Source organism: Coccinella septempunctata, chromosome 4 (genome assembly GCF_907165205.1).
Source record: "Coccinella septempunctata chromosome 4, icCocSept1.1, whole genome shotgun sequence".
NCBI classification, from domain to species: domain Eukaryota; kingdom Metazoa; phylum Arthropoda; class Insecta; order Coleoptera; family Coccinellidae; genus Coccinella; species Coccinella septempunctata.
In genome coordinates this window covers 18,647,660-18,660,247 of record NC_058192.1, presented here as the reverse complement: position 1 = coordinate 18,660,247, position 12,588 = coordinate 18,647,660, and the positions used below count along the sequence as shown (strand labels likewise).

General features: G+C 40.0%; 1 protein-coding gene and 1 long non-coding RNA gene across 2 annotated transcripts in view; one reads left to right on the top strand and one right to left on the bottom strand.

Annotated features, from left to right (window-relative positions):
• The window catches only part of LOC123310656, a 130,725-nt gene that overhangs the window by 38,163 nt on the left and 79,974 nt on the right, over positions 1 to 12,588 (top strand). The gene's annotated exons all lie outside the window — the stretch shown is intronic.
• On the bottom strand, positions 8,188 to 8,785 carry LOC123310659. Its single transcript, XR_006537391.1, has 2 exons — positions 8,612 to 8,785; positions 8,188 to 8,492 (listed from the first exon to the last, which is right to left on the bottom strand). It is a non-coding gene; the product is annotated as an uncharacterized LOC123310659 (long non-coding RNA).

Here is a 12,588-nt window from a genome sequence, read left to right as displayed (position 1 = left end):
TTCTTTCAAGCTATGCAGTGCCGTCCATAGATTCTGATAGGTTGGCTTCTGATAGGAATGTCGCTTGGTGACTAGGTAATAAATGAACCGACCTTCAGCCTTCAATTTCAGAACTTTTCCGATTCTTGGCTGCTGTCGCAATAGTTGTTCCTGACGTCCAAATTTATTTCTGAATACTCTGGCTATTCCTTTGCTCATACGAAGGTCCTCCGCTACGCAATGAGCGAGAGAGTATTCCTCAGACACGGTAAAGAGATCTTGATGTACTTCCTGTGTAGCGCCGAACCGTGCAACGCGTGTCTCACCATAACGATCCATAAACTTCTGGTAATCGCTGCTACCTTGCATCGGGGCTTCCACAAGACGTACCTCTTCTTTGTCCTGCGCGTACGGGGCTAATCGGTTGAAATGGACAACCTTTGGTTTTCCTCTGGGGAGCTTCCTTATCCGGTAAACTACATCATTTATCCTCTTGATTATTTCATACGGTCCCTCCCACTGTCTCTGCAGCTTTGGTGAAAAACCTTTCCTCCTTTGTGGATTGTATAGCCAAACCAGATCTCCAGTGGTGAATCCACCTTCAATAGCCTTGATGTCGTAGCGCATTTTCATTCGGTCACTTGCTTGCTGCATTTGATTGCGTACCTTGTCATGAATGTAATCCAGCTTGTTCCTTAATTTACTAACGTAGTCCTCCCCAGCTACGTCTTCTCCAGGCTTACATCCAAACTCTAAGTCGCAAGGCAGCCTTATTTCTCGGCCGAACATTATACTGGCTGGAGTTTCCTTGGTAGATTCTTGAACCGAAGATCTATATGCCATGGTGAATAGATGTAAATATTCATCCCAATCCCGCTGGTGATCAGAAACTACTTTGGCCAGATGTTTTCCCATGGTCCGATTCATTCGTTCGACCATGCCGTCTGATTGTGGATGAAGAGGTGTAGTCCTTGTTTTATGAATCCCCAATTTGCTGCATACTTCTTGGAATAACTTCGACTCAAAATTTCGGCCTTGATCACAATGCAGCTCCAGAGGTATTCCAAATCTGCAGAAGAATTCTCTGACCAATTTATCAGCTACCGTACTTGCCTCTTGATTAGGAATACCGTAGGCTTCCACCCATTTCGTGAAATAGTCCATCGCTACCAAAATGTACTTGCTTCCATGGTCTGTTTCGGGAAAGGGGCCAGCGATGTCGATAGCTACTCGTTCCATGGGAGATCCGACGTTATATTGCTTCATTGGTGCTTTTCCTCTACCATAAGGTCCGTTAGCAGCAGCGCAAACCTTGCATCTTCTACACCAATCTTTAACGTCCCTCTTACAATTTAGCCAATAAAATCGCTGCCTGACTTTTTCCAACGTCTTGGTTATCCCGAAATGTCCACCTGAAGTTCCATTATGTAGTCTGGTCAGAATGTCTGTCACACGGCTCTTTGGCACAATCAACTGAAGTCTCTGCTCAGTTCCATCTTCATTTTCCCAACAACGTTTCAGAAGACCTCCATCAATCTTCAATGTTTCCCATTGTGCCCAATACGACTTTACATTCTGGCTCAGTCTGGATACTTCTTCCCAAGTAGGTCGTCTACCGCTCTTCTTCCAACTCAGGATTACTTTCAAGTCGTTATCTTCCTCTTGTGCTCTTTGAATTTCTTCAGGTAGCCAGTCGTCTTCGATTACGGTGGTCCGCCTTAAATCGATCTTTTCTTCCAGGCGCGAACAATGGCTGCAATTCTCGGGACAAGGTCTTCTTGATAACGCGTCTGCATTGCGATGGCTAGTCCCCGCTCTGTGTTCAGTGTCAAAGTCATACTCTTGCAGCCTCTCAATCCATCTAGCCACTTGTCCTTCCGGGTTCTTGAAACTCAGGAGCCATTTCAAAGCAGCATGGTCCGTTCTTAGTAAGAATTTCCTTCCGTACAAATATTTGTAGAAATGTTCTACGGACTTGATGACTGCTAAAAGTTCTCTCCTGGTCACGCAATAATTTCGTTCTGGTTTGGACAACACCTTGCTGAAGTACCCGATGACTCTTTCCTGTCCATCCTGGACTTGCGATAGAACGCCGCCAATGGCTGTATTACTGGCGTCGGTGTCGAGCACAAATTTACCTTCAGCCCTTGCGTAACTCAGAACTGGAGCTGTGACCAGAGCCTTTTTCAATCGTTCGAAGGCTTCAGTGCAATCATCGGACCATATGTACTCCTGTCCATCTTCCGTCAATTTCGTCAGCGGCTTGGCAACGTTGGCAAAACCAGATACAAATCTTCTATAATAAGTGCAAAGGCCTAAGAAACTCCGCAACTCACTCTTGTCTTTCGGTATAGGCCATTCCTGCACTGCCTTGATCTTATCCGGATCAACCTTGACACCTCTACGTGAAACTACGTGTCCTAAATATTTCACTTCTGTTCGAAACAGATTACATTTTTTAGGACTTAGCTTTAGGTTGGCATCACGAAGTCGCTGGAAAACCTCGGATAGGTTGCGTAAGTGATCTTGGAATGATTTTCCCACTACTATCACATCATCCAGATACACCAGACAAGTTTTCCAGGAGAGCCCTCTCAATATTGTCTCCATCAGACGTTCAAATGTGGCAGGAGCATTGCATAGACCGAAAGGCATAACTTTAAACTGCCACACACCCGTTCCAATACTGAAGGCAGTCTTTTCTTTGTCTTTTGGATCCAAGCCAACCTGCCAATATCCACTCTTCAGATCCAAGGTGGAAAACCAACGTGATCCCGAGAGTGTATCCAGGGTATCATCAATTCTCGGTAAGGGATAGCTGTCCTTTTTCGTGGCCTGATTGAGCTGCCTATAGTCTACGCAGAATCTAGTAGTTCCATCCTTCTTCTTCACTAATACTACGGGCGATGTCCAGGGGCTATCTGACGGTTCGATTACACCTTCTCTCGCCATGTCTTCAATAATCCTTTCAGCTTCTTCCCTTTTTGCCAGAGGAAGACGTCTAGGATGCTGTCGGATAGGTTGTGCATCACCAGTATTGATTTTATGCTGCACAACATCAGTCTTCCCTGCTTTTCCGTCCGTAGCAAAAACGTCGGAGAACGTTTGAACCAATTTTCTCACTTCGAGTAGTTGGTATCGGTCGAGCTCTTGACATTTTGAAGTGAGGAGGGACACCAGTTCTTCAGAATTACTTTGCGATTTTGAGACTTCTGCAGTACTTATCCCACCCGAAATATGGTACACAGGTACACCACGTCCAATCAAGGTATCCTTCTTCAGGGTGACTGGAAACATGTTGACATTTAGCAATCGGAGGGGAATGCTGTCTCTTACCCTTACCAAGGTCTTTCCAAGTAGTAGTCCTTTAGCTAAGGTTGTATCGTCAGAGGGCTCAATTACTCTCACGCAGCCACTCCTCGTTACATCGTCACATCTACCAGTCACTATGCCTTCAGTTCGCCCTGGCAACGTGATGTCCTCGGTCAGTCGAATCCGATATATCTTGTCCTCCACATCATTGAATGGAATCTCTTCACTTCCTAGCCGAAGTACGTCACTCTTCAAATCCAATTGGCATCCAAGCTTCTTAACAAGGTCCAATCCCAGAATAACTTCTTCCGTGATTCCAGCTACCAGAACTTCGTGGTTAACTGATGTGTTTCCTAATTCAATAGTGGGGACGATCGATCCATAAGTCGGTATTTCTTGTCCAGACGCAGTTCGAAGTTTGATCCTAACTGGGCGAATCTCCAATCCTTCAGCAATTTCTGGACGCACAATGGTTTTGGTCGAGCCAGTGTCTACCAGTATTTTCACATTTCGATCATTTATCTTTCCAGGGATAACTATGCTTGATAAATCCTTAGACATTATTCCTCGGATTATCACTTCGGGGGCATTTTTGGCTTGGGTCGATTTATGCCCCTTATCACCGACCCCTTTTAGTTTCCCTGCTGCGACTCTTTTTCCAATTCTGGATAGTTTCGCTTGAAATGCCCACTTTTGTTGCAGTTCCAGCACACAGTATCCTTTTTCCTAGTTTGTGATATTCTGCGGATTTCTTCTCTGACAATGTCCTCAATAGATCGGTCTGTTTCTTGGACTTGTCTTACACGAAGGTGTCCTCTATGCGACGCTTGCTTCGCTGCCTCTATTTCCAAAGCCTGGGCTAAGGCATCATCTATGGTTCTAGGGCGTGCTAGTCTCAGGGCTTGTTGTATTTCGCTATCCTTTATCCCGTCCACGAATGTCTGGATTGATAGCTGTTCCAGGAAGCTATCTGGAGCAGATGGATAAGCCAGCCTGACTAATCTCGCCACATCAGCTTCAAACTCTTGGAGATTTTCCCCTGTTTTCTGCACTCGATTCTTTATTTGTGCATGGTATACTTGTTGTAGATGAGCATCACCATATCTCATCTGAAGTTTCGATGTAAGAACTTCGTAACAGGCTTGTTGGCTCTCCGGAATCGTTTGCAGAATGTGGTCACTGGCATGAACTCCAAATATCCAAAATTATTTATTTAATTCGAGCGATGTTGAACCCCACACCTGACACCAATGTAACGTTTTCTTCGCTTTATTAAAACGTCCAACTTATTAAAATTATTTATTTACACTTAATACACTTACAACTCACAAACTAAGTATCACACTTCTATTTATTTCCACTCTTGTTTATTTCCACTAGTCGCTTGCACTGTTACTGTAGTTGTAGTTGCCTACCTGCTCCTCCGCTGGGCTTATATAGGCGCCGGAAACATTCAGGTACCTTCGCGAACCTTTCTGGAATTTCTCGACCGCTCTGGTTCTCGAAAGGTCCGACCGCAAGGGCCGGACTGGTTACAATATTTTACAATATTCTCTCATTGAATGATATTTATTCACGCCTACTAGTTATGAAAAATTCTCGGCAAAATCGGGAGCACCTCATCTGGTAAAGCTCCTTCAGAAAATAGCATTTTATGAATGTACGCCTTAACAATCGCGGAGACAATTTTAAAAACAATTAATAATGTTGTAATAACTGAATGAATTATTAAGGTGGGAGTACACTATCGAGCATATTAGCCAAGCTGGCTAACTGAATATGTTTTGTGCCAATGAACTGGATTAAAGATTGTTTACACTTTGAGTTTGACTTTCATAATTATTGTGAAGTGAGGAGCCCTACGAAATTAAGAACTGTAGATAAGAATATTATCGAGAGGTTTTTGTTGAATTGTTGTTTCTGGAGTAACATAGACTGGAAATTTTTATATTTTGTTGGTGAACATCGATCATTTTACTGAAAAAATAAAATTTCTACAGGGACTACTTTCTTATCGAGAATGTGAATGGAAATTGTTGAAATGTGGAAGAAAAATTAGTCTTAATGGGGATCGAATATTCAATTTTGGCTTAAGAGGTAATGAATAATCTGAATAAGAGAATATTTTGTAATTTTATAAAGGTTCCAGTTCAAGCGAATATGTTTGAAACAACCAATAATTTTCGAAATTTTATATTTTATGGCTGCACCCTCCTCCTTTATCCGGGCTTGGAACCGGCACTGACATTTGATGCTACTCGCATCAACATTACCAGAGGCGGAGTTACGCGCCCCAAAATTAAACGATTGTAATTTTGCTTACGACTTTCTTATTAACTTAGTTTATTATTACTTTCCCCACCTTCCCTATTATTTTTCATTCTATGATGCAACAAAACATCAAGCCTACCCTTTGAAATGTTTCTATTGTCTGATTCGCTCATCGAGATAGAATAATAGAGAGAAGTCATCATTCGACTAAAATGGTATCAGATCCGCCATATTGGTACGAGACTCTGACATTCATGAATTTTCTGTCAGTTTTGCGTTTTTTAGAGTTCAATTCTGGTCAGATTTACAAAATTGCGTTCATTTTCCCGATTTATATTGGACAATAAAATGTTGTCATGTGCTCTACGCAGTTGTTCCAGCAGAGACGAGGTAGATAAAAAGAAAATCACAGGAATCACATTTCATAGGTGAGAATGAGTAATAAACAGATCCGTATTCGTAATTCTTCCATTTCTATCTTGATAATCTGATAGTAAGGTATATTATTATCGTCTGAAGAAAATATTTGATATTCGATTAACTTTATTTTAACAGATTTCCTAAAGACCCACTAAGACGTGTAGGTATATCTTGGGTGAAATTTGTTAACCAAGGAATCTGGCAATCTTCGAATTATGAGGTGTTTTGTTCCAAACATTTTGCAGCAGAATGTTTTGATCATCACAAAGCTTAGTTCGTTTGCAACGAAATGCGGTTCCCTCAATATATGAGGTAGGTAAGAAAAATACCTACACGTTTACATGATGATTGATTTTGAGAAAGTAATTTGTTGTTGTTAAATTTTAATTTTTCCTGAAGCCTCAAACCAAGGAAAATGAGGAATTTTACCTTATTTTGTAAAGACTAGATATACTAGCTTTTGTATAGGAATATACTTAAATTTCTTTCCATTATAGGAGGAAGCAGTTCAACCACCAAAAATAAGAATTCTTTCTGATATTGTGATTTCACACCAAACGGAGATTATTGACGCAGTAGTAAATAAATCTGCTCTACCAACTTCTGAAACTAGTCCACAAAAGACTGACGATTTACCAAGAATTTCAAATCAGATGAGCTCTCTTATAGAGAATTCTCCCAGGAAAAGAAAATTACTCACAATATCCATCTAAAGATGTTATTTGGATGTTTTGACCAATAGAACACTCAGAGAATTCACCAATACAAATGAATTCTTAGATTTAGTTGTACATAGTTTAAACCAATCAGTACTTGATGGGCACAGATATTTATTAATTAAAAGAGCTGTTCATAAATATATTAATGTAGGAATGACATATTTAATGAAAAGAAAGCGAAATGAAAAAATTTGTATGAGGCACAATAATAAAAAAATTATTTTGTTTAAAGGCCAATAAATCATTTACTTTCACAAATCTATATTATTTCCCTTTTGTTCATCTGGGTATAAACTAGTAAAAATTGTCACATTTTATTCAGATTTCTCAAAAACCGAGTAAAAACTTTGTTTGGGTGCTCACTTTCAAGAATATACCTATACATCTCCTTGAAAGTTTACTTAATCCAACCCTGTTCAATCCGCCATATTGGTCCCAGACTTAGCCACGCCTAGTGGTACCGTTTTTTTCTAGCACTATTGAATCGTAGCGTCTCCTCTCTATTCTATCTCGATGGATTCGCTTAACAGATAAATTTTCCCGCACCGAATCGTTTTAACCGAGTTGGAGTTCAAAACACACAACTTTCCCACATTTCGGAATGTTTATCGATCGATGGTGGAAAACTACACCAGACTGTTATTCGAAAGCATAGTATGCAAAAATTCCTTTTAATACATATATACCTAGCCCCGGATGACAGCCCACTGAGCCCACTTTCAATAGGTGTAGAACATAGAGAAAGGGAAAGAGGAGAGTAGTCAATTCAGTGTTATTCATGGGCGACACGTTTTGTGGCGCCCCCCTTGGCTACTGGAGAAACTAATCCGAAAAAATTTGCGCGGGAAATTCAAATAACGGCCTCGTTTTTGAAATAATATTTACCAAGTTCGAAAAATACACTCCGTCGCCTCTCTCTACTCCTATTGTTCTTTTTATCGAGTTTAGTGGGAAAGATTCGATAAAAAGAACGATAGGAGTAGAGAGAGTCGATGGAGTGTATTTTTCGAACTTGGTAATTATAGATTTTTAGACGAATCATGAAATAGTGTAATAAAATAGAAAATCAACTGAAATAAATATATATTCAGGAAAATATTAGAAAATTACATTTGTATAGAAAGAATATACAGAAATTTAACCGAAATGAATATATAATAGAAATATTTGACAATAACAACTAATATTACAATATTGTACAGGATACATTATATAAAGGAACTGATCTTTTAAAGGGTTGAATGGATAAATAATATGGGCCAAACTAAACACAAAAACTGAACTTTGATATACATGAATAACTGAATTTGATGGATTCAGGCTTTATTTCTATGTGGTCATATCATATTGTATAATATTGTAATACTTTTTTACAATTATTAGAGAAATACATACCATAATCCAATTAATCATGAACAACCGAGTCCACATGTTCTTCATATGTAAACCAGAAAAATGTTACATGCGACTTTAAAAATAATTTCAACTTAGGGGTTATCGATGCAATATGTCCAAATGGCGGTACAATATGCCATTCTCATCATTTTCATAACTCTTGTTAGATTTAGAAATGGTCAAATATCAAATTATTGCAGTTTTATATGATGACATGTAATAATAACAGTTCGAAAAGCAGCAAACATATTTCCCGGAGGATCCCCTAGATTGAGACTTCTAGTTCTCAAAAACTTGAATCCCTGGTCCCTACAACTTTTGTGTGGCATTTATTGTTTAAAGCCATCCAGACTTGAAAGCCATTTGAGTCTTTCTTGTTTCTTCTGGGCATGGGATCTGAAAAAATATTCTATATTTTGGTATCCAAAAAATGAATAACATTTCGCAATTTTGTAAAATCAAGCAATACATAATTTTAATTGATTATAGAAATAGAAATATATACAAAAACTCACCATGTGTTCGACAGCAAACAATTTCTTTTTCGGGGAATAAACAAAAATCTCGAAATACTCTAACTTTTTGCATTAAACAAAACAAACTCAGACGGAATGACGGAAATCAGCTGACTTGAGTTCTGTCATAGATTACAGATTTCTTTCATCCACATCCACTGGCCACCAAACACTAGCGCCATTTCCGACGGGATTCCAAAAATTCTTAACCTAATTCTAAAAACGTGTCCCCCGTGTTGCCTATCTATTCGGCAGTCTCTCTTTTCTCTTGTCTCTGGTGTAGAATGACAGGCAATCCACTGAACCTAATATCAGTAGGTGGTGGGTCTAACCGACATCCTCATACTGGTACTCGTGACTCGTAAGAGTAATGATGGGCTAATGAGGAATTCTCTAGAACTGTGGCCGAAAATTTGGAAGTAACAGGGATTCGCCATCTGTCAGTCGGGCGAATCTCTGTTTCTTTCATTACACTGGCTCGAGTTTCTAGGAATGCTGAATAAAACCACCATTTTCATGGTTCGCTGCATCCATATTATGCCTTTGTGAGCTGAGTGGCAAGACCGCTCGGTACACAAAGGCATAATATGGATGCAGCTTTAGGATTTACTGCTTGGAAAGACGTGCATAAATGCGTCATTCTTGAGCGCTCATACAAGAGTTTTTAGAAGTTACCTCTCTATAAGAACCCTGAAATAAGGAATAAACTTAAAGGTACTTCTTGAAGCACCATTATCTTCTATGATATCGAATAACCGTCGAGATCGATACATCAAGCTCACCCTTCAACATGTTTCTATTTTCTGTTTCGTTTCCCGAATTCGCGTATTAACCGATAAATTTTCCCGTTAACCGAGTTGGAGTTCAAAACTCTCAACTTCCCCAAATTTCGGAATGATTATCGATCGATGGTGGAATACTACACCAGTTATTCGATCGATGATGCAACAATGCATCAAGCCCACCCTTTAACATGTTTTTATTGTTTGTCTCGTTTCCCGAATTTGCGTATTTACCGATTAATTTTCCCGAACCGAATTGCGTCCCGAGTTGTAGTTCAAAACTCACAACTTGCCCAAATTTCCGAATGATTATCGATCGATGGTTGAATACTACACCAGTTATTCGATCGATGATGCAACAAGGCATCATGCCCACCCTTAAACATGTTTCTATTGTTTGTCTCGTCTCCCGAATTTGCGTATTTACCGATTCATTTTCCCGAACCGAATTGCGTCCCGAGTTGGAGTTCAAAACTCACAACTTACCCAAATTTCGGAATGATTATCGATCGATGGTGGAATACTACACCAGTTTTTCGATCGATTATGCAATAATGCATCAAGCCCACCCTTCAACATGTTTCTATTGTTTGTCTCGTTTCCCGAATTCGCGTATTTACCGATTAATTATCCCGAACCGAATTGCATCCCGAGCTGGAGTATAAAACTCACAACTTAACCAAATTTCGTAATGATTATCGATCGATGGTGGAATACTATACCAGTTTTTCGATCGCTGATGCAACAATACATCAAGCCCACCCTTCAACATGTTTCTATTGTTTGTCTCGTTTCCCGAATTTGCGTATTTACCGATTAATTTTTCCGAACCGAATTGCGTCCCGAGTTGGAGTTCAAAACTCACAACTTACCCAAATTTCGGAATGATTATCGATCGATGGTGGAATACTACACCAGTTTTTCGATCGATTATGCAATAATGCATCAAGCCCACCCTTCAACATGTTTTTATTGTTTGTCTCGTTTCCCGAATTCGCGTATTTACCGATTAATTATCCCGAACCGAATTGCGTCCCGAGTTGGAGTTCAAAACTCACAACTTAACCAAATTTCGTAATGATTATCGATCGATGGTGGAATACTACACCAGTTTTTCGATCGCTGATGCAACAATGCATCAAGCCCACCCTTTAACATGTTTCTATTGTTTGTCTCGTTTCCCGAATTCGCGTATTTACCGATTAATTTTCCCGAACCGAATTGCGTCCCGAGTTGGAGTTCAAAACTCACAACTTACCCAAATTTCGGAATAATTATCGATCGTTGGTGGAATACTACACCAGTTTTTCGATCCATGATACAATAATGCATAAAGCCCACCCTTTAACATGACTCTATTGTTTGTCTCGTTTCCCGAATTCGCGTATTTACCGATTAGTTATCCCGAACCGAATTGCGTCCCGAGTTGGAGTTCAAAACTCACAACTAAACCAAATTTCGTAATGATTATCGATCGATGGTGGAATACTACACCAGTTTTTCGATCGCTGATGCAACAATGCATCAAGCCCACCCTTTAACATGTTTCTATTGTTTGTCTCGTTTCCCGAATTCGCGTATTTACCGATTAATTTTCCCGAACCGAATTGCGTCCCGAGTTGGAGTTCAAAACTCACAACTTACCCAAATTTCGTAAAGATTATCGATCGATGGTGGAATACTACACCAGTTATTCGATCGATGATGCAACAATGCATCAAGCCCACCCTTCAACATGTTTCTATTTTCCGTCTCGTTTCCCGAATTCGCGTATTTACCGATTAATTATCCCGAACCGAATTGCGTCCCGAGTTGAAGTTCGAAACTCACAACTTAACCAAATTTCGTAATGATTATCGATCGATGGTGGAATACTACACCAGTTTATCGATCGATGATGCAACAATGCATCAAGCCCACCCTTTAACATGTTTCTATTGTTTGTCTCGTTTCCCGAATTCGCGTATTTACCGATTAATTATCCCGAACCGAATTGCGTCCCGAGTTGGAGTTCAAAACTCACAACTCAACCAAATTTCGTAATGATCATAGATCGATGGTGGAATACTACACCAGTTATTCGATCGATGATGCAACAATGCATCAAGCCCACCCTTTAACATGTTTCTATTGTTTGTCTCGTTTCCCGAATTCGCGTATTTACCGATTAGTTATCCCGAACCGAATTGCGTACCGAGTTGGAGTTCAAAACTCACAACTAAACCAAATTTCGTGATGATTATCGATCGATGGTGGAATACTACACCAGTTTTTCGATCGTTGATGCAACAATGCATCAAGCCCACCCTTTAACATGTTTCTATTGTTTGTCTCGTTTCCCGAATTCGCGTATTTACCGATTAATTTTCCCGAACCGAATTGCGTCCCGAGTTGGAGTTCAAAACTCACAACTTACCCAAATTTCGGAATGATTATCGATCGATGGTGGAATACTACACCAGTTATTCGATCGATGATGCAACAAGGCATCAAGCCCACCCTTATCATGTTTCTATTGTTTGTCTCGTCTCCCGAATTCGCGCATTTACCGATTTATTTTCCCGAACCGAATTGCGTCCCGAGTTGGAGTTCAAAACTCACAACTTACCCAAATTTCGGAATGATTATCGATCGATGGTGGAATACTACATCAGTTATTCGATCGATGATGCAACAATGCATCAAGCCCACCCTTTAACATGTTTCTATTTTCTGTCTCGTTTCCCGAATTCGCGTATTAACCGATTAATTTTCCCGTTAACCGAGTTGGAGTTCAAAACTCTCAACTTCCCCAAATTTCGGAATGATTATCGATCGATGGTGGAATACTACACCAGTTATTCGATCGATGATGCAACAATGCATCAAGCCCACCCTTTAACATGTTTTTATTGTTTGTCTCGTTTCCCGAATTTGCGTATTTACCGATTAATTTTCCCGAACCGAATTGCGTCCCGAGTTGTAGTTCAAAACTCACAACTTGCCCAAATTTCGTAATGATTATCGATCGATGGTTTAATACTACACCAGTTATTCGATCGATGATGCAACAAGGCATCAAGCACACCCTTATCATGTTTCTATTGTTTGTCTCGTCTCCCGAATTTGCGTATTTACCGATTAATTTTCCCGAACCGAATTGCGTCCCGAGTTGGAGTTACAAACTCACAACTTACCCAAATTTCGGAATGATTA